Source organism: Muscardinus avellanarius (genome assembly GCF_963383645.1).
Source record: "Muscardinus avellanarius genome assembly, chromosome: 8".
Taxonomy (NCBI): domain Eukaryota; kingdom Metazoa; phylum Chordata; class Mammalia; order Rodentia; family Gliridae; genus Muscardinus; species Muscardinus avellanarius.
The window spans coordinates 102,988,566-103,011,680 of NC_137794.1; the positions used below are offsets into that span (position 1 = coordinate 102,988,566).

The 23,115-nt window shown below is 48.2% G+C and overlaps 1 pseudogene across 1 annotated transcript; it reads left to right on the top strand.

The window, feature by feature from the left end:
- The first annotated feature begins 1,054 nt into the window (after nt 1-1,054).
- On the top strand, nt 1,055-21,282 carry LOC308266126 (tripartite motif-containing protein 60-like; annotated as a pseudogene). Its single transcript has 7 exons — nt 1,055-1,101; nt 1,395-2,151; nt 2,400-2,601; nt 2,760-2,855; nt 3,183-3,361; nt 21,110-21,151; nt 21,220-21,282. The product of its transcript is annotated as a tripartite motif-containing protein 60-like (transcript).
- The last annotated feature ends 1,833 nt before the right edge of the window (nt 21,283-23,115 follow it).

Consider the following 23,115-nt stretch of genomic DNA (forward strand, 5'->3'; position numbering starts at 1 on the left):
TTCGAGGACAGCCTAAGCTACTACTTAGTGAAACCCTTTGCAACTCAATGAGTTGCAAAAATAAAGAATTAAAAAATTGGTTTGGGAGTGTAGCTCAGAGATAGAATGCTCCTGGGTTCCATCCGCAGTACGGCAAAAAAACCCCAAAAAACAAAAACTTATACTAAACCAGACGTAGTGGTGCACGCTTGCAATCCAAGTATTTAGGAGGCTGAGTCAGGAAAATCGAAAGTGTGAGGATAGCCTCAACAAGTAGTGAGATGCTCATCAACCTAACAAGACCCTGTTTCAACATAAAAATAAAATAGGGCTGGGGGTGTAGCTCAGAGGTAGAATCCCTACCCCAAGGACCAATTAATTAATGTATGTATAAAAACCATGTACACTGGGCACAGTGCCACACCTTTTTTTTTTTTTTTTTTTTTTTTTTTGGTGGTACTGGGGGTGGAACCCAGGGGCTTTTCTACCTCCAGGCTACACTCCCAGACCTATTTTATACTTTATTTGGAAACAGGGTCTCACTAAGCTGCTGAGAGCCTCACTAAGTAGCTGAGGCTGGCTTCGAACCTGTGCGATCCTCCTGTCTCAGCCTCCCAAGCGCTGGGATTACAAGTGTGCGCCACCACGCCCGGCTCACCTCTGTTATTCCAGTGACCAGGACGCTGAGGCAGGAGGACTGCAAGTTTGAGACCAGCCTGAGTGACAGAAGGAAACTCTCAAAATAAAATGAAAAGGCCCAGAATACAGCTTGGTGGGAGAGTGCCCCTGGGCTCAGTCGCCATTGTTACAAAAACAAAACACGTGCAGTGATTCCCTGCCTTCCTGAAGCCTATCACAGGAGCGCTGGTTCCTCTGTCGTATGCCGGCAAGTGATGCTGTGCCTGGTGCCTTGTGGGGACTCGGTGCAAACTGGGTAAACGAGGGAGTGCTGTGCACCATGCAGTGGTGTTTGACCTGTGAACCTGCCTACGTATAAGGAAAAGAGCAAGGTCTGTGCTGCTACCATTATTTACATTTCTTTTCGTTCTTTGTAAAAAAGGAGGAGGGTGGGAGCATGCCGCCGGGAGCTTCGCAGTGTGGGCGCTGCGGCCCCTGCACCAGGTGGGTCACCAGTTTGTCCCGTCATTGCTATTCTCTTAGGCGCTCACACTGTAAAGGAATGATTGGTCCTCTAGGCCTCTATCTCCTTTCTTGAAGAAAGTCATCATCAAATTTAAGTGCAGATGGGCTAATCTGATAGCACTACAACCTTTGAATTCTTAATCTCTGATCTAAGGTACCAAGGCCTAAACAAGCCTTTAATGACAGCCGCCAGCTTGCCCAGCCAATGAACCTGCTGCTGGTCTGTGAGGTCTTGGAGGAACATTCACTTTTCCCTGGCACTTGAGCTCTAGAGAGGCAGGCCTTGCCAAGAAGCATCACCTTATCCGCCGCCCCTCCACCAGCGTGACGGAGTTCAAGGCAGCGCTGGCAGAGCTCCAGGTGGAGTGTGGCTGTCCCACTTGTGTGGGTGACTTCAAAGACCCGGTGACCATTGGCTGTGGGCACAATTTCTGTTCCGATTGCCTCGGTGCATCCTGGAAGGACCTCAGCGATACCTTTCCCTGCCCAGTGCGCAGGTTGTTTTTCACAAAAGAACTTCCAAAGGAACCCCCAGCTCCGGGGTTTGGCTGAAGCTGCTCAGCTCCTCCAGACCCGGAGGAGCGAGAGGAAGCGGCAGCAGGAGCGCTGTGTGTCAGAGGCACCGTCAGTTTCTGAGCCTCTTCTGCGTGAAGGACGCCCAGGTGTTATGTACCCAGTGCCGCTTTTCCCCCAAACACGAGAGGCACTACATCTGTCCCGTTAAGAAAGCTGCTGCGTATCACAGAGAGATTCTCACACACAGTGTAGAGCCCTTGAAGCATAACAGAGCGAGTTGAGAAAGTATTAACTCTGCAAAGAAGCAAATCTCTAGAGCCCAGAAGGTCAGAAAGAGGAAAGAAGAAATAAATTCTGAATTTGAGCGAAGCGCGCTGTTTTTCCATAACGAGCAGGAGGCTCTCCTCAAGCAGATGCAGGATGAAGAGCTGGGCATTTGAACAAAACTTAACAGAAACTTTGTAAGTTTTCAGATCATTTCTCCACATTAAAACATCTACTAAGCCAGGCGTGGTGGCGCACGCTTGTGAACTCCGCGCTTGGGAGGCGGAGACAGGAGGATCGCGCAGGTTCAAGCCAGCCGGGCTGGCTTAAGAGACTCTGTTTCCAAATAAAAATATAAAATAGGTCTGGGAGTGTAGTCCAGAGGTAGAAGGGCTTCTAGGAACCCCAGTACCACCAAAATAAAAATTAAAAAATAAAACATCTACTAAAAGAAATGGAGGCGACTGTGCGCGGTCAGACCTGGCCTTCCTGACGAGGGTGAAGAGTGTCCGGCAGGAGTGTCACAGCCTCAAACCCCCGGGACCCATTTTCATTCCAGTTACAGAAGTATGGGCTTACTCCTCCTCCCCAGTATTCTGGCTTGGACAGAATTAGAAAGCAATTTCAAATCGAAGTGATTTTAGATCCTGACACAGCGTCTTCTCAGCTTATTATCTCTGAGGGTAGAAAACGTGTGCAGTACAGGAAAAAAAATGTGGATTATAACCCAAGGAGATTTTACATCTTCCCTGCTGTCCTGGGTTCAGAGATAACTAATTCCAGCAGGCATTGCTTGGAGGTAGAAGTGGAAACAAACTTCAGTGGACGCAGGGTGTGTGTCAAGGCGGTCTTCCTAGGAGCTGGAGGAATCACCCTTCAGTCCTGGGTGGCTTCTGGGTAATTAGTCGGTATATTGAGAGTGGTTATGTTGCATTTGGTCCTAAGAAAACCCAGTGTTAGGTTGAAAATAGGGGGTTCATGAGGGAGGTAAAAACATCAACCGGGTTATCAGAGACTGCTGTTTTATTCGGACTCGGCACCCTCCGGAGAGTCAGCAGGGCATGGCGGGGGGAGGGACCAATGGGCCATAGGTCTGGAGAGTTGCGCACAGTCCTGATCAGCCGGCTGAGTCACATGGGGGATCGGAGGCACCGCTGTTTTATAGGCATGCCGATTCTCTCACGACATCTTTAGCATCGCGATGTTTGGAGTCTTGAGGCACCTGGAGTCTCGCGATATCTCCGCTTCTGGCTTCTGGAGGGACCCAACTTACCACCCAGCTTCTGCCAACAGTAAGGCCCAGTAAGATTGGCACTTTTTTAGATTTTGGATTGGGTGAGGTTTCATTTTATAATATGAATGATAGGTCTCTTCCTATACTTTCAGCGATTCTTTGACCAGTGCCATTTGGCCTTATTTCTATGCCGGAACAGACTCTGAACCCCTTAAAAGCAAATCAGTATTGGATTAGGAAAGATAAAGAACCGGCCCCTTATTCTCTTTTAGTTTCTAGGGCTAACGTAGCCTGTAAATTTTATTATTTCTGAAATCTTTTTAAGTTGTACCATTGAAAACCACAATAGATTTTTCTCCCTCATTTTCAGCAACTATTAAAAAGATAGTAGTGAGCCAGGTATGGTGGCGCACTCTTGTAATCCCAGCATTCAGGAGGCTGAGACCGGAGGATCACGGTTTGCAGACAGCCTCAGCTACTTAGTGAGGCCCTCTGCAACTCAGTGAGGCTCTGTTTCAAAATAAAGAATAAAAAATAGGGCAGGGGCAAGGCAAGGCTGGTGCTGGGGCCTCCGAGGCCGGGATCAGAGCCTGCTGAGAGGTTCAGCCGGTGCCGGGGCCACTAGCCGGCATCGGAGCCTTCTGTGAGGCAAGGCCGCTATTGAGGCTTCTGAGGCCAGGATCGGAGCCTGCCGAGGAGTTAGGCCGTTGCTGGGGCCAGCAAGGCCGGGATTGGAGCCTGCCACGAGGCAAGGCTGGTGCTGGGGCCTCTGAGGCCTAGATCAGAGCCTGCTGAGGGCTTAGGCCAGTGCCAGAGCCACTGGCCGGCATCGGAGCCTTCCTTTAGGCAAGGCCGCTATTGAGGCCTCTGAGGCCGGGATCAGAGCCTGTTGAGGGGTTAGGCCAGTACCGGGGCCAGCGAGGCCGGGATTGGAGCCTGCCGTGAGGCAAAGCCGGTGCTAGGGCCTCCGAGGCCGGGATCAGAGCCTGCTTAGGGGTTAGGCCAGTGCTGGGGCCTCCGAGGCCGGGATTAGAGCCTGCCATGAGGCAAGGCCAGTGCTAGGGCCTCCGAGGCCGGGATCGGAGCCTGCCGAGGGGTTAGGCCAGTGCTGGGGCCAACGGCCAGCATCGGAGCCTTCCGTGAGGCAAGGCTGTTATTGAGGCCTCTGAGGCTGGGATCGGATCCTGTTGAGGGGTTAGGCTGGTGCTGGGGCCTCCAAGGCTGGGATCGGAGCCTGCCGCAAGGCAAGGCCGATGCTGGGGCCTCCAAGGCTGGGATCAGAGCCTGCTGAGGGGTTAGGCCAGTGCCGGGGCCACTGGCCGGCATCAGAGCCTTCCGTGAGGCAAGGCTGCTACTGAGGCCTCCGAGGGCTGGATCGGAGCCTGCCGAGGGGTTAGGCCGATGCTGGGGCCAGAGAGGCCGGGATCGGAGCCTGCTGTGAGGCAAGGCCAGTGCTGGGGCCTCCGAGGCCGGGATCGGAGCCTGCCGAGGGGTCAGGCCAGTGCCAGTGCCAGCAAGGCCAGGATCGGAGCCTGCCGTGAGGCAAGGCCGGTGCTGGGGCCTCCGAGGCCGGGATCGGAGCCTGCCGAGGGGTTAGGCCGGTGCTGGGGCCAGCGAGGCTGGGATCGGAGCCTGCTGCGAGGCAAGGCCGATGCTGGGGCTTCCGAGGCTGGGATCAGAGCCTGCTGAGGGGTTAGGCTGGTGCTGGGGCCACTGGCCGGCATCGGAGCCTTCTGTTAGGCAAGGCTGCTACTGAGGCCTCCGAGGCCGGGATCGGAGCCTGCCGAGGGATTAGGCCGATGCCGGGGCCATCGGCTAACATCGGAGCCTGCCATGAGGAAGGCCGGTGCTGGGGCCTCCAAGGCTGGGATCAGAGCCTGCTGAGGGGTTAGGCCAGTGCCGGGGCCACTGGCTGGCATCAGAGCCTTCCTTTAGGCAAGGCCGCTATTGAGACCTCTGAGGCCGGGATCGGAGCCTGCTGAGGGGTTAGGCCAGTGCTGGGGCCAACGGCCGGCATCGGAGCCTTCCGTGAGGCAAGGCTGTTATTGAGGCCTCCGAGGCCAGGATCGGAGCCTGTTGAGGGGTTAGGCTGGTGCTGGGGCCTCCGAGGCTGGGATCGGAGCCTGCCGCAAGGCAAGGCCGATGCTGGGGCCTCCAAGGCTGGGATCAGAGCCTGCTGAGGGGTTAGGCCAGTGCCGGGGCCACTGGCCGGCATTGGAGCCTTCTGTGAGGCAAGGCTGCTACTGAGGCCTCCGAGGCCTGGATCGGAGCCTGCCGAGGGGTTAGGCCGATGCCGGGGCCATCGGCTAACATCGGAGCCTGCCATGAGGAAGGCCGGTGCTGGGGCCTCCGAGGCCGGAATCGGAGCCAGCTGAGGGGTTAGGCCAGTGTCGGAGCCAGTGAGGCCAGAACCGGGGCCTCCCATGAGGCAAGGCCGCTGCTTGAGCCAGCGAGGTCTGGATCAGTCCACCGGGTAGCCAGGCCACAACTGGGGCCTTCAAGAGTGGGATCAGTATTTGCAACGCGGCATGCACAGAGAAATATCGCAGAAAATTAAAACCAGATGCTTCCCCTAATCAGCAATAACTAGGAGGAAACGGGCAACAGGAAGTGGTTGAGCTATAGAAAGGGCCCTATAGTGAAGCAATTAAGGTAACCAATAAGAGGGTATGGAATAGGGGAGGATGAAGCCTCTTTAAAAAGCAGGAGGTACATAAACATATGTATCAAAGTTAATTACCAAACAAGCATGGGATGGAGGGAGAGGGAGGGAATGGGATGGGGGCTGGATGAGGGCTAATTGGATGATGTGTGCTTGTATATCCTCTCAAATCTTGTATTCCAATGTGATGTATGATTACAATGCACCAATAAAAATAAATTTAAAAAAAATTGGGCAGGGGGTGTAGCTCAGAAGTTGAATGATCCTGGGTTCCATCCCCAGATCCACACACACAAAAAAAGACATAGTAGCAATGCCAATTTCATAGATATCATTGAATATGTCAAGTGCTTCAAATTCTTAGTTAAAATATTTGAAAATTATATTATGTAACATCCAATAAAACATTTTGTAATTGTCAAAAAAAAAGAAAAAGAAAAAAGGAAGAAACAATATTCCATGGAGCCATGTTTATCATTGTTTATTAAACTTTTTTTTTTATTTGGTGGTACTGGGGGTGGAACCCAGAGGCTTTCTACCTCCAGGCTATACTCCCACACCTTTTTTATATTTTATTTGGAAACAGGGTCTCACTAAGTTGCTGAGAGCCTCACTAAGTAGCTGAGGCTGGCTTTGAACCTGTGCGATCCTCCTGTCTCAGCCTCCCAAGTGCGGGGATTACAAGAGTGCGCCACCACACCCGGCTAAATTTTTTTTTTCTTTTTTCGCAGTACTGGGGATGGAATCCAGGACCATTCGACCTCCGAGCTACACCCCCTGCCCTATTTTTATTCTTTATTTTGAAACAGGGTCTCACTAAGTTGCTGACGGCCTCACCAAGTAGCTGAGGCTGTGAACCTGAGATCTTTCTGTCTCAGCCTCCTAAGTACTGGGATTATAAGTGTGCACTACCACGCCCAGCTTTTTATCAAATTTTAACTGAATACTAAATCTAGATTTGAAAGCCTTACAATTTTTTTCTACTTTTGGAAAGAGCCATTTCTTTGGTGAACTCTTAATTGTAAATATAATTTTCCATTCTCATATGTATATTTGTATTTTTTAATATAGAAAAGGTATAAAATAGTGGAGTGTGTTGGAACGTACCTCTAATCCAGTATGTGGAGGCTGAGATAGGAGGATCACAGGCTTGAAGCTAGCATACTATATGTTAGCAAGACCCTGTTTCAAAATAAAAAGCGTTTGGGGTTTAGCTCAGAGGTAGAGTAACCCTGAATTCAATCCCCAGTACCACACACAGACAAAAAGAAACTTTTGTTTTATTATTTATTTATTTATTTATTGTGGTACTGGGGGTAGAACCCAGGGGCTTTCTACCTCCAGGCTCTACTCCCAGACCTATTTTATATTTTATTTGGAAACAGGGTCTCATAAGTTGCTGAGAGCCTCACTCAGTAACTGAAACTAGCTTCGAACCTGTACGATTCTCCTGTCTCAGCCTCCCAAGTGCTGGGATTACAAGCGCACGCCACCATGCCCAGTTCAAAAAGAAAATTTTTTAAAGTATAAAGTAAAAAACAAACATCCCAAACCCTACTGAGATAACCACCACTTATATTTTATTTAAAACATTCTATACATACATGTCTTTATAGACTTATTTTTGTAGCTTTACATGCACAAGGACTCACACCATATATACTTTCCTGTAACGAACTTTTTGCTGTACATTTTCCTTTTTTTACAGGGGATTGAAACTCCAGGACACTTTACCTCCAAATGACACCCTTTTTTTTTTTTTTTTTTTTTTTTTTTGTGGTACTGGGAGTGGAACCCAGGGGCTTTTCTACCTCCGGGCTATATTCCCAGACATATTTTATACTTTATTTGTAAACAGGATCTCACTAAGTTGCTGAGAGCCTCACTAAGTAGCTGAGGCTGGCTTCGAACCTGTGCGATCCTCCTGTCTCAGCCTCCCAAGCGCGGGGATTACAAGCGTGGGCCACCATGCCCAACTCCCTTTCTATTTTGAAACAATCCCTTGCTAAATTACTGAGGGTCTGGCTAAATTGTTGGGACTGGCCTCAAACGTGAAATCCTCCTATGTCAGCCTCCCAAGTACTGAGATATAGACATGCACCACCATGCCTGCCTCTGTTTACGTTTTTCTCAACTGACCATTTCACTGCCTGCTCAGAGGTCTGACTTCCATAAAAGTCCCATTTACTTAACATTCCTCGGTGACGGGTCCAGCCCGTCAGCGGTGGGGCTGAACAGGATGGTGGGTGCCGACGGCCCGAACACAAACACACACGAGGCGGGAGCCGAGTCAAGCAGGAGCTCGTTTATTCTTCTTCAAGCAACATATATATAGCACAAAACCACACGGGGAATTCCCAATGAGGAAAGAGCCTAGCCTATCGGGATAAAGGTCACCAGCATGTAGCTCGCAGACAATCCCGAGTCATTCATGTGTGCCGAAGCTCCTTTAAAGGGAAAAAGGAGAAAACTACTCAGTTTTCCCACCCATAACGAATGGGAAACCACGCCTTCGTAACTTCCTCCAGGCGCCGTCTTAGCCCCTTTTCTGCGGAAGTTCTTAAACTTTACCTAAGGCTTAGCCTGCAGGCTGCATCTCTTCAGGCGCTGTATACACATGCCCCAACACCCGGGGGCGCCCTTACAGGGCCACATCCGCACATGGTTAACTAGTACTTTGTTTGTTATTTTTATGGAAAACCACATAACACAGGTTGACAGAGGGGCCTCACTTTAAGCCCAGAACCTGTTACCTAAGCCCTTGAGGGGACTTGGAAAAAATAGAGTTTTGTGAAATTTACACTCACATCACCTGGTATTTACTAAGCTTTGTTTATTTCATCTCACTTTCTTCTGTTCCAAAAACACTAAATAACTTTGAAGACAGGAGATAATGACCAGGGAGGTTTGGAGGAGCCACTGGTCACCCGATGCAGTTTAAACAGCCAGCTCAACCTTATTGGGCAGCTGCTCCCAGCCAGGCACAGGGCCAGGCACTCAAAGTTTGCCAAGGCCGAGAAAACATATCCACGCTCACAAGAAGCTTAACCTTACTCAACACAAAACGAAGTAGGTACTCCTCCGTGATCCACTTAATACATTTTGGCCGGGAGTGGTGGCGCACGCCTGTATTATCAGTACTTGGGAGGCCAAGACAGAAGGATCACAGGTTCGAGGACAGCCTCAACAAATAATGAGACTCTCATCAACCTAGCGAGACCTTGTTTCAAAAGAAAAATAGGAGCCGGGCGTGGTGGCGCAGGCTTGTAATCCTAGCACGTGGGAGGCTGAGACAGGAGGATTGCACAGGTTCAGAGCCAGCCTCAGCCACTTAGTGAGGCTCTCAGCAACTTAGTGAGACCCTGTTTCCAAATAAAATAGAAAATAGGTCTGGGAGTATAGCCCAGAGGTAGAAAGCCTCTGGGTTCCACCCCTAGTACCACCAAAAAAAAAAAAAATAGGGCTAGGGTGTAGCTTTGAGGTAGAATGTCCCTGGGTTCAATCTCCAGTACAAAAAAACAAAAGCAAACAAACAAAAAAAATTGTGGTGTATTATTCCAGATATAATAAGTATAATAACTAATGATTACAGAGTGCCGATTATATACTGACTTTGTTCTAAGATATTGCTTTGTTTTACTTTGGGCTCTGGAGATCCAGCCCAGGGCTGTGTTATGCAAAGCAGGTGCTTTTCTGCTGAGCTCTACTCACAATCTCTGCAGAGCTTTGGTAGTAATTCATGTCATCTTCAAAACATTGCAAGCATGTTCTTAGTCCTCTTGTACAGATGAAGAAACTGAGGCAAAGGGTGTTGTGTGTACGTGTGTGTGTGCGTGTGTGTGTATGTGTGTGTTAATGGGAATTGAATTGAACCCAGGGCCATTCGACCTCTGAGTTATATCCCCAGCCCTTTTTCCTTTTGAAACAAGGTCTTGATAGGTTGATGAGAGTCTCACTACTTGCTGAAGCTGTCCTCAAACCTGCCATCCTCCTGTCTCAGTCTCCTAAATACTGGAATGAACAGGCACGCACTACCATGTCCGACTGGAAAGATATCTGACTTGCTTTAAAACTACTCAGCTACAAGGTAGCAGGGCCAGGATTCAGGATTCAAATCCAATGTCAGTGAATCCATAGAGGATAGGTAGGTAGATAGATCACATTGTTTGGGGGGCTTCTTTTGTAGACGAGGGATTGAACCCAGCAGTATTCTACCTCTGCAATATATCCCCAGCTTTTTTTTTTTTTTTTAAATCTGGAAACAGACACGGTCTCACTAAGCAGCTGAGGCTGGCTTTGAACCTGTGCGATCTTCCTGTCTCAGCCTCCCAAGTGCAGGGATTACAAGCGTGCATCTCCACGCCCAGCTCGCTGTTCTAAACATTTTCCGTGCATCGATTTATTTTCTCCACAAAACCAGCAGCTACTACTTATTTCGTCAGGCTGGTGGGGAGTAGAACGTCAAGGAAGCCCGCCTGCCCTGCGTTTTATCAGAGGCTGACCTCACCCGAAAACCGACATTGTTTCTGTGCAGATTCTCAAGTCTGCGTTCCCAGCCTCGCATTTCAGGGTCTTGGTGGAATGAGCTTATCTCTAGACCCATCTCCAGGAAGGCCCAGGCATGACTGATAAATGCCTCCAGGTGAGGCAGTCCCGGGTCCTTAGATGTGTAATTGCACCATAGACGTGAAAAATGCGAGCGGCGTGTCTCCATCCAGGCAAGGAGGTTTCCTGTGTGCAGATTCTCAGGGGCTGAGAGGGGAACCTCTTTGAATGTAACCGCTCACTCGCCTCAGGCGAAACACACACACACGCGCGCGCGTACGCACATGCACACACACGCACACGCACGCACATGCACACACATGCGCATGTACATACACGCACACATACACGCGCGCACACACATGGTCCAAGTGAGGTCGCACAGAGAGGGGCGCCCTGCAGACTTCTGGAAGCAGACACAGCAGCAGCCTCTGCGGCCGCTCCTGCAAGGTCTGTGTAGCAGGGAGCTACTTTAATTTCCTCTCATCCTTTTCTTCCTCTCAAACAAAATGAGCCATAAAGTTTATATTCACTCTGTATTAATATACGCGTTTCAAATATGCCCTGTAAAGCCATAGGTGTAATGAATTCAAGACGCCCCATCCTAGCAATGCTGCACCGCTGTCGTGTTTTACGACTTGAATCCCGCCTGCTCGGAATCTTCAACAGGAAGAGATTTTAGACTTTAGGGGAATGAAAAGGAGAGAATGATGAGAAGTCTCAACGGCTCATGCTGGTAAGCCCAGTATTAGGGAGGCTGAGACAGGAGGATTGCAGGTTCAAAGCCAGCCTCACCCGTTTAGAAAAACCCTGTTTCAAAATTAAAAAGGGCTCGGAGGCCGGGTGTGGTGGTTTGAAGCCAGCCTTAGCTACTTAGTGAGGCTCTCAGCAACTTAGTGAGACCCTGTTTCCAAATAAAGTATAAAATAGGTCTGGGAGTATAGCCCAGAGGTAGAAAAGCCCCTGGGTTCCACCCCAGTACCACACACACACACACACACACACACGCACGCGCACACACGCACACACAGTGGGGGCAAGGGGCCAGCTGCAACTGTCAGGTGACTGGGCCAGTTGTGCACAGATGTGGCCAGGGCACAGGCGTGGTGCTCAGACACTCACATGAATGAAATAAAGATCCGGACGAGGTGGCGCACGCTTGTCATCCCAGCATTCGGGAAGCTGAAACAGGAGGACTGTGGTTCGAGGCCAGCCTCAGCTACTTAGTGAGGCCCTTTGCAACTCAGTGAGATACTGTCAAAGAATAAAAAATAGGGCTGGGCGTGCAGCTCGGAGGTAGAATGCCCCGGGTCCGGGTTCCATTCCTGTTACTGCAAAAAAATGATAATGATAATAATAGAAGGAGCCCTTGTTCTTTGTAACTTTAGACAGATTTCAAAACAGAATACTCCACATGGCCCAGCCGGCAGCAGGGGGTACACTCTATTCTTTGGAGCCTGGGAAACCAAGGAATGACTTCCAGAGTTTCTCCAGGAAGACAAAAAAGGGCAAGATGTCAGCCCAGGACCACCCAGGGAGAATGAAACACAGGGCAAGTATGGTGGCTTATGATAACACGTATGGGGGTTTGATCCTGAGAAAAACAAACATCACTCTCTGCCCAAAACCACTGTTCCTACAGCTTCCCGAGGGGCAGCCCCAGGGCGGAGGGGAGAGGACCCGGGTAGGAGGAGCCTCCGGTTCCCAGCCAGGGCGCAGGTGAGCAGAGGGGCCTCCAGGGGTCCACTCCCCTCTCTCACCTCCAGATGGGGGGGTCATAGGCCACCCTGGCTGGCTTTGGGGTGGGGGCTCAAGAGGTCACCTCCGCTCTTCCCACCCTTAGATTACAGTATAATTAATCTTTCTTTCTTTCTCCCTTCCTTCCTTCCTTCCCTCCCCTCTTTCCTTCCTTCCTTTCTTCCTCCCTCCCTCCCTTTCTTTCCTTCTTTTCTCTCTCTCTCTCTCTCTCTCTCTCTCTCTCTTTTTGCAATTTTGGAAATGAAACCCAGAGGCATTCGACCTCCGAGTTACACCCCTTGCCCTATTTTTTATTCTTTATTTTGACTTTTTTTTGTGTGTGTGGTACTAGGGGTGGAACCCAGAGGCTTTCTACCTCCAGGCTATACTCCCAGACATATTTTATATTTTATTTGGAAACAGGGTCTCACTAAGTTGCTGAGAGCCTCACTAAGTAGCTGAGGCTGGCTTTGAACCCGTGCGACCCTCCTGTCTCAGCCTCCCAAGCGCGGGGACTACAAGCGTGCGCCACCACGCCCGGCCTAGAATGAATTTTTCTAACTTCACCTTCAGTGCGAATCTGTTTTTTTCGGCTGTTATTATTTTTTTAATGTGTTATGGAAATTTTTGAACATCCTCAAAGGTAGATTGGACCCCAGAGCCAACAGTTACCAAACTGTACCACACTTTCTTTATCTCAGATGTCCTCTTTCTTCACAGCAAGGTCCGAACGTTGTGGCATTTTAGCCCCTCCTACTTCAGGAACTATCTCTAAAAATTTTCTTACATAATTACAATGTCTTTATTATGCACAAAAAGTTAATGGTAACCTGGGCATGGTGGTGGTGCACACATCAGCAATTTAGCTAAGACCCTTAGTAACTTAGACCCTGTTTCGAAATAAAAATAAAGCCGGGCATGGTGGCGCACGCTTGTAATCCCCAAGCTTGGGAGGCTGGGACAGGAGGATCACACAGGTTCAAAGCCAGCCTCAGCTACTTAGGCTCTCAGCAACTTAGTGAGACCCTGTTTCCAAATAAAGTATTAAAAAATAGGTCTAGGAGTATAGCCCGGAGGTAGAAAGCCTCTGGGTTCCACCCCCAGTACCAGCAAAAAAAGAAAAAAAAAGTTACATGATCTACCTGATTCTACAGAACGTACTTCTACCAAGCTCACCCCTGGGATAAAAGGCAACTGAGCTGCCCAAGGAGAAGAGTTGGGTTCTTTGTTGATATTTCTGGCTCCCTTCTCAATTGCAAAGAGCCTCTGAGGACTCAGAGTAAACCCAGCGGTGAGGATGGTGGAAGGGACTCGATTTCAGGATCACGGGACACAGGGATCGCGGCTTAACCTTCCCTGCAGAGGCCGGTGGGGCACACACGTGTGTACCAGTTGTTATCTGGGGGGGGGGGTAGGATGCATTTGGGGGCATACTGGAGGTTGAACCCAGAGCCATTCTACCTCCTAGATACACCCGCAGCTCTATTTTACTTTTTATTTTGAAACAGGGTTTTGCTAAGTTGCTGAGAACCTCACTAAACTTCCCAGGCTAGCCTCGAACCTGCAATCCTCCTGTCTCAGCCTACCAAGTCCTGGGATTACAGGTTTGTGCCACCACACCCAATAGGTACGATGCGTTTTTCTTTCCTTTCAGTCTGTTTGTGGAGAGCAGGCTGAGTCCTGCTCTGAGCTCTTCCGTGATGAACAGAACAGTTTCCAGGCCATGCCTAGCTCTGAGTGACTCCATTTTGTGGAACACTAGTTTGCCATGAGTTACTCCATTTTAAAAACAAGAGCAGATGCCGGGCGTGGTGGCGCACGCTTGTCATCCCCGCGCTTGGGAGGCGGAGACAGGAGGATCACGCAGGTTCAAAGCCAGGCTCGCGTGCTGGCTTAAGAGACCCTGTTTACAAATAAAAATATAAAATAGGTCTGGGAGTATAGCCCAGAGGTAGAAGAGCTTCCAGGAACCCCAGTACCACCAAAAAAAACAAAAAAAAACCAAGAGCAGAGGTAGAACAGCTCCACACCTCGCCGTACAAGTCAACCACCATGGGCCCGGCACAACCAAAGGCACAGACTGATTAATAAATTAATTGTGCAAAAAATGATGACCCCCGAGCCCTCCCGTGAGCTTATGGAATTAAATCAGAAGCGCAGGAATGTGGCGGGCATAGCAACTCCGTGCCAGAAAAATCAGGCCCATGAGTTAAAGCAGACCACCTAATAAAGTGACACCTCACTGGAGGCCCATCAAAGGAGGAGCGCCCCAAGACTGGTTCAGACAGTACACACAGGCCTGCCAGCCGACCATCAAGGGAGTGAGGTCATGAGGTCATAAGGTCATGAGGTCAAAGGTGACAAACCTCTAGCTCTTCAGCTGTTCAACACTGCTGCTGTCTGAACCCGGCCCAGAGTCCTGAGCTCTGGCAGATGTGCCTGACAAGTTCCAGCAGGTTCCTGATCTTACCTGACCACCTGCAGCCTCTCTGCTCCCTGCCCTGGCTCTTCCAGAACCCTCTGACCCCTTAACCCTTTCTTAGCCTTTCTTTCTTTCCCTTTTTTTTTTTTTCGGTACTGGGGATGGAACCCAGGGGCATTCTACCTCTGAGCTACACCCCCAGTCCTATTTTTTATTCTTTATTTTGAAACAGGGTCTCACTGAGTTGCAAAGGTCCTCACTAAGTAGTAGCTGAGGCTGTCCTCAAACCTGCGATTCTCCTATTTTAGCCTCCCAAGTATGGGGATTACAAGTGTGTGCCATAATACCCAAGGTTTATCTGTTCCTTAATAGTAACACATCATATATATATATATATATATATATATATATATATATATATATATATATATATATGTATATGTATATTATCATTTGGGTTTTTTTTTTTTTTTTGGTGGTACTGGGGATGGAACCCAGAGGCTTTCTACCTCTGGGCTATACTCCCAGACGCATTTTATATTTTATTTGAAAACAGGGTCTCACTAAGTAGCTGAGGCTGGCTTCGAACCTGCGCGATCCTCCTGTCTCCGCCTCCCAAGTGCGGGGATGACAAGTGTGCGCCACCATGCCCAGCTATATATTATCATTTTGTTGATTGGTTGGTTGGTTTGACTCTGTCTTGAACTTCATTCATGTCAGACTTTGTGTGTGTGTGTGTGTGTGTGTGTGTGTGTGTGTGTGTGTGGCTCTGGGGATTGAACCCAGGGGCATTCTATCTCTGAGCTACACCCTAGCTCTATTTTTTATTCTTTATTTTGAAACAGAGTCTCAAAGAGTTGCAGAGGGCCTCACTAAGGAGCTGAGGCTGTCTGCGAACCGTGATCCTCCTGTCTCAGCCTCCAGAATGCTGGGATGACAAGCGTGCGCCACCACGCCCAGCCAGAGTTTTTTGTTTTAAGCTTCCCAATTCTTTTACCTCATTAAAGCTATATTTTTTCAGTTTACTTTTTCTCTCATTCTTTTTACTTATTTATCTATTTTTTTTTTACTATGGTGATACTGGAGATGAACTCAGGACCTTTGACCTCTGAACTATACCTCTAGCCCTATTTTTTATTTTTATTTGGAAACAGAGTCTTGCTAAGTTGCTGAGAGCCTCACTACATTGCTAAGTCTGGCTTCGAACCTGCAATCCTCCTTTCTCGGCCTCCCAGGGGATTGCAAGCTTACACCGTAGTGCTCCGCCTCTCCTTCTAATAAATATTTTAATATGAGCTTTCAGGTTGAACATTCTTGGAATTACTCTATAAGTCTATTCTTTCAAAATATAGTTAAGTGGATAATAAATCAGTGCTTACATGAATATTGATTTTATATTTCCATTTTCTATCCTCTAGTGACAACATTTTCCATCAGAGTGGATATTATAAAATGTTATTTACTCCGGGTGTGATGGCACATGCCTGTAATCCCAGTACTTGGGAGGCTAAGACAGAAGGATTGCAGGTTCAAGGCTAACCTCAGCAATTTAGTGAGACCCTGTTTCAAAATAAAAGAATAAAAAATAGGGCTGGGGTGTAGCTCGGAGGTAGAATTCCCCTGGGTTCCACCCCCAGTACAATCAATCAATCAATCAATAAATAAATAAATAAATAACTAGCTGGGTTTGGTGGCACATAGCTGTAATTCCAATACTAGAGAGGTTGACACAGAAAGTTTATAGGTTTGAGGTCAGTCTCAGCAATTTAGAGAGTGAGTTCCTTCTCAACTTATTGAGACCCTGTTTTCAAATAAAAAATAGAGATTGGATGTAGCTGGGAGACAGAATGCCCCAGGTTTCATCCCCAGTATCAAAAATAAATAAATAAATAAATAAGACTATAGAGTTAGAAAAGCCCTGGGTTCACTGCCCAGTACCACATAAATAAAAAAAGGAATTAAATTGAGGGCGTAGCCCAGTGATAGAACACCCCTGGGTTCAATTCCTAATACCAAGAAAGAAAGAAGAAAGAAAACACTAAAAAAATGTGAGGCTCTTCCTCTTTTATTTACCCCAGTCAGTGTTCATACTCATACCATATGAAAATACATCACCATTTTATTCCAGGGAACTTGTAGAGGCCCCCCGGGGGGTTTTATGCTTTATGTTACCTTTCTAAAATACAACATATGCTGAATCCTGAACCACGAAGGGCCCCCAGGGGTTGGGGTAAGGGCTGATGGATCTGCAATATACTGGGCAATGTCCATGCACACAAAAAATAAAAAATAAAAATATACCTGTGACAGCCTCAGAGCCCACAGCCAGAAACAGGCGACAAGACACATGCGCAGGAAAGACTGCGTGTATCATATCAGTCTTTAAACAAATAGCACAGCCATGGCCTGTGCTGTTTTGGTACTAGGTATTACACGCAGGGGCAATCTACCTCGAGCTGTACCCCTAGCCCTTAAAAAATAATTTCTCTCTCTCTTTTTTTTTTTTTTTTCAGAACTGGGGATTGAACCAAGGAGCATTCTACCTCTGAGCCCCATCCTCTGCCCTATATTTTATTCTTTCTTTTGAAACACGGTCTCATTAAGTTGCAGAGGGCCTCACTAAGTACTTGAGACTAGCCACAACCCGCCATCCTCCTGTCTCAGGCCTCCCAAGTACTGGAATTACAGGTGTGCGCACCACGCCCAGCCCTGGTCCCTTTAAAGCAGACACCAGTACTGCCTGTGACTCTTTTAACATGCACGCCCACAATTGCACAGGATCGTGTGTTTTGGATAAAGGCCTGGCCTAAAAATACAGGAGACATGTGTTTAACCAGGAGGGGAAGATATTATTTTGTAATCCCTGGGCATTAGACACTTCCAGCCTCAGCTACCTGCTTTAATAGGAATAACGCCAAAAAGGAATCGATGATCTTCTGTTTCTAAGAAGGCGGGGCCTGGATGAAGCCTCTAGTGCTGGCCCCGCCCACCCAGTCCCGGTTCCTTCTCTGGCCAGCTTTCTCAGCAGATGGACGATGGCAGCGCTCGGTTTACAGTCCCTGCAGACCGTGATTCCAGGTGGGAAGAGAGGCCAGCTCTCCTTCTGCCTCTGTCTCAGTCTCAGTCTCAAAATGGCCCGGCCTGGCCAAACCAGCCGTTATGTTTTGTTTTGTGATGCTGGAGATTGAACCCAAGGGCATTCTACCTCTGAGCTACATCCCCAGCCCTATTTTATTTTTTATTTTGAAACAGGCTCTCGCTAACCTGCTGAGAACCTCACTAAAGTGCTGAGGCTGGCCTCAAATCTGTGATCTTCCTGTCTCAGCCTCCCAAGTACTGGGATTACAAGTGTGCACCACCACACCTGGTTTTATTGTGTTCTGTACTGGGAATTGAACCCTACCTCTCAGCTGTACCCCTGGTCTCTTTTGTTTGTTTTGAAACAGGGTCTCACTAAGTTGCCAAGGTTGGCCTTGAGCCTGCCATCCTGCCAGCTCAGCCTCCCAGGTACTGAGATTACAGGAGTGTGCCACCACGCCCTGCCCGTGCTAGCGTCTTGGACCATAGCTCAACTGATGAATGTACCTCGGGGAATGTGAGCCACTGACCGGCCTGAGTCACATCCTGGTGGGGAGAGAACACAGGGTATTGCAGTTAACAGCCACGTGAGGACCACGGGGCACAGGATAGGGGCAACAGCTAACGCAAAGGCTGCTGGGACAGATTTAAAAAAAAGAAAAAACAGAACAGATGTCTCTAGCCTACTTCCGGCATTTTTCTCCGAACAGCCCCTTTGCAGAAATGACCAAGAGGCTTAGATTTAGATCAGAAAACAAAAGGAATCTAAAGGAAGCCTGTCACTCCAAGGTGCCAGCCCTGAAATTCTGCCTATGAAAGAGAGACAATTTCACAGGTTATTTAAGAAAGAAGGCATGGGTTGGGAGCAGAGTACACTCTTGAAATCCCATGACTTAGGAGTCTGAGATAGGAGGATCACGGGCTCAAGGCTAGCCTCAGCCACTTAGTAAGACCCTTTTTCCCAAAATGGGAAGGAGCCAGTGTGGTGGCCCACACTTGTAATCCCAGTATTTGGGAGTCAGGAGGATCTCAGGCTGGAGGACAGCCTCAGCATAATATGAGACTCTCAACAACGTAGCAAGACCCTGTTTCAAAACAAAAAAGTAAAAAGGATTGAGGAGTGGAGCTCAGAGGTCAAATGCCCCTGAATTCAATCCCCAGTACCACAAAATAAAATAAAACACATTGGCCGGGCGTGGTGGCGCACGCTTGTCATCCCCGCGCTTGGGAGGCAGAGACAGGAGGATCGCGCAGGTTCGAAGCCAGCTGCGCGTGCGCTGGTTTAGAAGACCCTGTTTCCAAATTTAAAAAAATGTAAAAATAGGTCTGGGAGTGTAGCCCCGAGGTAGAAGGGCTTCCAGGAACCCCAGTACCACCAAAAAAATAAATAAATAAAAATAAAAAAAAATAAAACACACTGATTGAATCCTAAGATATAGGAAAGAAAGAAGGAAAGTTGGTGGGAGGACTAGACTTTAGGTTGGGGTGCAGCCTTCAATTGTATAAAGGATTTGGCCCCCAGCCAGGTCTAAACTGGAACATTCTTGTAGGTAGTTCCTTTCTTCTAAACCTTGAGCAACTTCTGGCTGTCTTCTGGACTGAGGCAAACTTGTGAAGACAGGCTCATTTTTCTTTTTCTTTTTTATTTGTGGTACTAAGGATGGAACCTTAGGGATATGCTACCTCCGATCTACACCCCCAGCCCTATTTTTTATCTTTATTTTAAAACAGGGTCTCATGAAGTTGCAAAGGGCCTCACTTAAGTACCTGCCTGCGAACCTGGATCCTCCTGTCTCGGCCTCCCAACTGCTGGGATTTCAAGCGTGCACCACCACATCTGGCAAGGCAGGCTCATTTATTTTTTTATTTTTTATTTTAGTGGTAACTGGGGTTCCTGGAAGCCCTTCTACCCCTGGCTCCACTCCCAGACCTATTTTATGCTTTTTTATTTTTGGAAACAGGGTCTCTTAAGCCAGCTCGACTGGCTTCGAACCTGTGCGATCCTCCTGTCGCGGAGATTACAAGCGTGCGCCACCACGCCCGGCTATGGCAGGCTCATTTTTAATGGATACATCGCCGACCAAAAATACTCCTTGAAGCTGGGCGTGGTGGCGCATGCTTGTAATCCCCGCACTTGGGAGGCTGAGACAGGAGGATCAACGGGTTCAAAGCCAGCCTCAGCTACTTAGTGAGGCTCTCGGCAACTTAGTGACACCCTGTTTCCGAATAAAATATAAAATGGGTCTGGGAGTATAGCCCGGAAGTAGAAAGCCTCTGGGTTCCACCCCCAGTACCACCAAACAAAAATAAAATAAAAATAAAAACAAAAATACTCCTTGAGAGCCGGGCGTGGTGGCGCACGCTTGTAATCCCAGCACTTGGGAGGCTGAGACAGGAAGATTGCGCAGGTTTGAAGCCAGCCTCAGCTACTTAGTGAGGCTTTCAGCAACTTAGTGAGATGCTGTTTCCAAATGAAATATTAAAAAAATAGGGCAGGGGGTATAGCTCAAAGGTAAAATGCCCCTGGGATCCATCCCCAGACCTGAAAAAAAAATTCCTCTTTTAGACTTTCTTTTTGAAGCATCATAAGCCTGTCTTGATGTGAACTGAGCCAGGCAGTGGCATACATCTCTGATCCCAGTACTTGGGAGGCTGAGAGGAGGACCGCAAGGTTGAGGTCAGCCTCAGCAATTTAGTGATACTCTATTTCAAGATTAAAAAAAAAAAAAAAACTTTAAAAAGGGCTGGAGTATGACTTCGAGGTAGAATGCTCCCAGATTCCATCTACAGCAACAACAAGAAAAGAATAAAGGGGGAAACAAAAATCTTTCGGCCTTTTGAAAAACATTAAGAATCAGATTAAAAAAAAAAAAAATCCGGACCCAGGGTTGATCCTCTTACAATTCTGATAGTTTGGGACCAAAATCTCCTCCGTTCAAACTGCAATAATTTTCTAAATACTTTGCTGCACGTGTCCCAGGGGATGATCTGAAGGGGAGGTGCAAAGGCCCAGGGTCTGTTCCTGGAATGTTCCTGAATAATTAAGTTACAGTTGCTATTTGTAAGTCCCTGCAGGAGCCGCTCAGGGAGCTGCTTACTGTCCTATGTACCAGGTTTCTTACATTAACATTGTAATTATATTTGGGCCCATCCTCTGTTCTGCTCTGGAAGGACAAAGACTGTAGGATTTTTTCTTCTTCTTTTTTTTTTTGGGGGGGGGGCTTTTTTTTTGACTATGTGGTTAGAAAGGCTAGAGGTAGCCTGGCGTGGTGGCACATGCTTGTAATCCCAGCATTCTGGAGGGATTCTGGAGCCAGCCTCAGCTACTTAGTGAGGCCTTCTGCAACTTAGTGAGACCCTGTTTCAAGACAAATTAATTTTATCTTTTTTTATCACACACACACACACACACACACACACACACACACACAAAGATGAGGTAAACTTGGGGACCTGGATGGAGACAGATGGTGTCCTCAGGATCTGGGCCTGGCTCTGCTTCCTGAGCTCAGGGTATTTATGTCCACAGGGCGAGGGCAGTGTCCACCCGCCGTGGATTTGCACCCTGCAGGTGCAGATCAGCTCTGCATCAGGGGAACAGTGCCTCCTTCCCTCCTCACCCCTGTCCCGACTCTGCAGGCCTGGGAGAAGGTGCACAGGGAAGACTTGGTGTGGCCTCAGCGCCAGACCTACGTGGACTGAGGGTCTAGGAAGGGTAAAAACTTAAAGCAAGGCCAGCTGCGCTTCACAGTGGGCAGGACATGGAGCCAGGGAAGGATATGTTTCAGGACTTAGGGAAAAGCTAAGGTAGAAGGAGTAGAACAAGCAGAATGGAATGGGAGAGGAGACTCATGTTGGCAAGTTCTCCGGCTCCAGGCGTTGCGGGCGCACACTTGTAATCCCAGCCTTCGGGAGGCTGAGACAGGAGGATCGCGGTTCAAGGACAGCCTCAGCTACTTAGTGAGGTCCTTTGCAACTCAGTGAAACCCTGTTTCAAAATAAAGAATCATAAATAGCACTACGGGTATAGCTCAGAGGTAGAATGCCCCTGGGTTCCATCCCCAGCGCTCAAATAAAAAAAAAAAAAAAAAAAAGAAAAGAAAAGAAAGAAAGAAATGTACCAGGCAATAATCCATGTTGAGGTAGGAATGATTTAAGAAAAGTGAGCTTTAACTGGTGGCACACACCCGTAACCCCATATTTGGGGCCTTAGACAGGAGGATTGAAGGTTCAAGGACAGCCTCTGCAGTTTAGCAAGGCCCTTGGGTCTTTTTTGTTTCTGTTTTTTGCAGGTCTGGGGATGGAACCCAAGGACATTTGACCTCCAAACTACACCCCCTACCCTATTTTTTATTCTTTTTAATCTGAAACAGGGTCTCACTAAGTTGCGGAGGGTTTCACTAAGTAGCTGAGGCTGTCTGTGAACCGTGATCCTCCAGTCTCAGCCTCCGGAATGCTGGGATTACAAGCGTGCGCCACCACGCCCGGCTCCCTTGGGTCTTTTGAACAAGACCTTGTTCAAATTTTTTTTTAAATAAGGGTTAGAGGTGTAACTCAGAGGTAGAACACCCTGGGTTCAATCTCCAATACCATAAGAAGAGGAGGGGGAGGAGGAGGGGGAAGGGGAGGAAGGAGGAGGAGGGAGGAGGGAGGAGGGAGGAGGAGGAGGAGGGAGGAGGGAGGAGGGAGGAGGGAGGAGGAGGAGGAGGAGGAGGAAGAGAGCAGCAGGTGTGCGGTGGCTCACACCTGTATTCCAGCACTTTGTAAGGTGAAACAGGAGTATCACAGGTCAGCATGCAGGAACTTAGCAGACCCTTTCCAAAAACATAAAAGGGCTAGGGGTATAGCTTAGAGGTCAAAAGCCTCTAGGTTCAATCCCCATTAATACAGAGGAGGGGTGGGGAGGGAAGGAGAGAGGAAGAAAGAGAAAGAAAGAAAAGAGAGAGAAGAAAAGCTAGTTGAATAGGTTCCCTATTTGCAAGTAAAACCTTCCATCCTTGGCGGTTTTTACTGCTAATGGAAGGAGACAATCTCACCTCTTATGAGATATGACTCTAATTTTGAGATGGCCATATAGAGAACAAAGTCATTAAATTATATTTTTTCATTTCTTACATTTGCCCGTCTTTGAAGGTTGTAAAGTTGACGGGGGAAAGGTCGTATATTTTTATTGCGTACGAGCATTTAAAATGTCAAGAAGGAGAAAAAAACGAGGGCAGCATTTAGCCTGAGATTCTTAACGCAGGTCCACTGCTGTGCTTGAACCACTCCTCCCATTTTACACGCGCACGTGAGGCCATGGTGAGACCGAGAAAGACACCCCATCGAACAAGAAGCGCAGCTCCATACTAAACACCATAGGAGAGGTCGAGGTAATTCGTGTCTAGTCTGGAAGGAGTGAAATCAACATCTGTAATGCAAAATGTTGTTTGTGATCTGCTTCTTTGGGGGTGGGGGACCTGCTGGATTTGTGTCTTTCTCTTAACAACAGAGCACCACTCTCCTTTCTACGCGGCATACCGTCTCTCGCGAATT